Here is a 3,415-nt window from a genome sequence, read left to right on the forward strand (position 1 = left end):
CTACAGAGTTAGTTCCAGGACAGGCTCCAAAGCCACAGAGAAACCCTGTCTCGAAAAACCATAAAAAAAAAAAAACAAAAAAAAAACTTAGCCTTGGCTTCATTGCTTTGTCCAGCCAGCATGTATGTACCCTGGAGTCTATAGTAGCTTTCTGAGTTTAATAGACCTTTAAACTTATGTTTCTGTTGCTGTCTCTAAAATCCATTTGTTTTCTTGGGACAAACTACATTAGTTTATCAGATCAATAGTAGTCCTTAGGCAGAATTTAGATCAGTCGACCATTAAAAAAAAATGAAACACGGGGTCTGTAGTATCGTTTCAAAGTGGTTAAGAGTCATCTCTTCAAGTATTGTGCTTCTGACCTGGCTGATCGTCCTTGGCCCCGAGTCTTCTGGGAAGTTTATCCCCTGTAGGCGATGGGTAGCGATGGATAATGTCTACTTGCTGTCATTTTTGAGGATGCGACTTTATGCTGCCCTTAGCTTTGAATTCCAAACAGAGAGAAAGCATCAGGCAGTGTCTGACTGCTTCCTCCCTTTTCAGTGGGCGGGAATCTTAGGCCACCACAGGAAAGCTTCTTTCCCTTATCTAACCAGACTTCTCATGAAGTTCCCGGGAACAAACACACGGGACACAGTGTTGAAGAAGGACGGAAAGGGGCAGAACGAGGCCCGTTCTCCCCATGAGCAGACCCTGGGGCGCCCCTGCTTCCATTCACTTCCTCAGTCTCCTGACTTCGGGACAGGTTAGGGCAAAGCATCCTTTAGGTCCCTTAATCATGACCCTTGCAAGCACCCACGTGGCTAGGCAGAACCATCTGTAACTCCAGTTCCAGGGGTTCTAGCGTTCTCTTCTGGCCTCCTCAGACACTGCCTACATGAGGCGTACAGACATGCATGCAGTCAGAACATCCACACATATAAAATATAAATAATTTAAATTTTTGTAATAAAATTTTAATATAGAGAAAGAGTGGAAGGACATCTTGGTAACCAGTTACTAGTACCATAACTAATTACTAGTATTATAACTAATAACTAATTACTAGTACTATCCAAACTGAGTTCTCTTGCCGTTGCCTCTGCAAAATTGCCCTTCTCCATCTCTGTCCCCTTAGCTACAGAATACAGCAGGCTTCCTGCCGTTCTTCTAGGGGTGTGCCCAGCTTTCTAACTTCTGTGAACCCTCTGTATGTCAGTTATCATGTAGCCAGGTCCATTTTCCCCGCAACATGTCTTTGTTTATATTATTTTTATATGTATGTGGGTGTTATTTACTTATTTATTTATTTTAGATAGGCTCTCACTATGTAGCTCTAGCTGTCCGGAAACTGACTATTGCAGGCTTTGAACTCGGAGATCTGCCTGCCTTTGGAGTGCTGAAATTAAAGGCATGTGCCACCATGCCCAGCTACAAAAGCTCAAATTTACTCAATTCTACCTGGAATTTGCCCACTAGATTTGTCAACTAATTGGGTCAGATAGGAAGGACAGTCTGGGGAGGCCACTGATTGCACTTACTGGTTTCATTAGGAGCTCCTCGAGCTGGAACCCCTGAGAATCCATACTCATGCGAACAAGAGCCCCTAGAATTAGCCTTCAGGTTCCTGGTCAGGGATTCCATCCATGAAGCGGTCCAGAATTGTGGTGACCTCCTAAGCTGACACATAAACTGAATTTGCTCGTTGTGGCCAACAAAACACAAACACACGTTGCTTTTGACTGGCTAATCTTAGCATTGGGCTGATTATCTTGTAGAGCTCGGGATGGAATAGGGGAATAGAGTGAAAATACTTAAGACTATAAAAATGGCTTTGGAACCACGTTGTATTGAATTCTTGGCAGACTTTCTTTCCTTCAGGCTCTCATTATGATCTCATATCCTATAGTTACACTAAATATGAGGTTGGATTAGAGTCCCCAAGTGTGTGTTCAAGGGTTCAACTGATTTTATTAAACAAGTGCAAATGGCTTTCCTCTTTCTGCTGGTCCTTTATGGCCCCTGGATGTTAATTAGAGCTGGTGGTTCTTTCCTCCTGTCTCATCCATTATCCTCCAGCTGTCTTGGGCCAGACTCCAGGACAATTCCTGACTCTGTCGGTAGAGAAAAGCAATTGTTATTGTTGTCTAACCCATGGCTTCTCTCCTGATTCTTCTAATTGGCCATATGGCCATTTTCAAGTTGGGACCTCTCTATGGTGTGGCCCCTGTTATGCTCCACACCTTTGCAGGTGCCGTTTATCAAACATAAGCACATAGAATCCTAACCGCAAGCATTGCTTACTGCTCTGGGAATGGTCATGTCTTCAAATAAGTTTCAATTGGTCACCCTAATTAAAGATGCTAAATAAAGCTAATGTTCTTATATTAGAATTCCTTGGATGCATCTAAAGACAACAAAAAGATTTAAGCAAAAACGGAGTTTTACTAAAAGAGTATCAGGATACTACATGCAGCTAAAATGAGGTGAATTATAATCGAAGCAAATATGGACTATCACATGCTGTTTAAAATGCAGAGAAAGCAGCACACCTGCTTGTATGACAAAATATTCAAGAACACTGCTTTTTATAATGATTCACTTGGTCTAATAAATACACAGGTGTTGGAGGAAGCCGCTTGTTCGCTCCTGGCTGCCAAGACCATGAAATAATCACACAGAAGCTATATTATTTAAATCATTGCTTGGCCAATCACCTAAGCATATTGCTAGCTAGCTCTTCTATCTTTGGTTAAGCCATTTCTATTATTTTATATTTCACCATGAGGCTCGTGGTCTACCAGCAAGGTTCCAGCTGGTGGTTTGCATGTTTTTCCTCTGGCTGCTCCATGGCTGCTCTCTGACTCTGCCTTCTTTCTCCCAGCATTCAGTTTAGTTCCCCTTCCTCCCCCTCCCACCCCCACTCTATTCTGCCCTGCACAGACCCCAAACAGCTTTTTTATTAACTGATGGTATTCACAGCAGAGGGGAATCTCACATCACACAGGTGTGGGGGTGCACACCTGCAACCCAGTTCTCAGGAGATGGAAGCAGGAAGGTAAGAAGGGTCAAATGCATCCTCAGCTACAGAGGTCAGCCTTGGCTACATTAGACCTTGCCTCAAGCACACACACACAAGAAAGAAATACTAATAAGTGATCTGGCCTAGTGTTGCACATGTAATTTCAGCATCTGAGAAGTGGAAAACAATTAGACCAGCCTCTAATTGTTCAAAGCCAGCCTCTACTATGTAGTGAGTTCAAGACCATTCTAGGACGTGTGAGGTCTTGTCTTAGAAAGATTTGCCAGAAAAGGCCAAGAAGTAATTTCCTCTAGATTGTGATTCTCGGCCTTCCTAATGCTGGAATCCTTTAATACAGCTCCTCATATTGTGGTGGCCCCCAACCATAAAATTGTTTTCATTGTTACTTTATAA

The 3,415-nt window shown here is 42.9% G+C and overlaps 1 pseudogene; it reads right to left on the minus strand.

Annotated features, from left to right (window-relative positions):
* The window catches only part of LOC101981235, an 11,722-nt pseudogene extending 10,151 nt beyond the window's left edge, over window positions 1-1,571 (minus strand).
* Between the last annotated feature and the right edge of the window lie 1,844 nt (window positions 1,572-3,415).

The sequence above is a fragment of the Microtus ochrogaster genome, unplaced genomic scaffold (genome assembly GCF_000317375.1).
Source record: "Microtus ochrogaster isolate Prairie Vole_2 unplaced genomic scaffold, MicOch1.0 UNK1, whole genome shotgun sequence".
Taxonomy (NCBI): Eukaryota; Metazoa; Chordata; class Mammalia; order Rodentia; family Cricetidae; genus Microtus; species Microtus ochrogaster.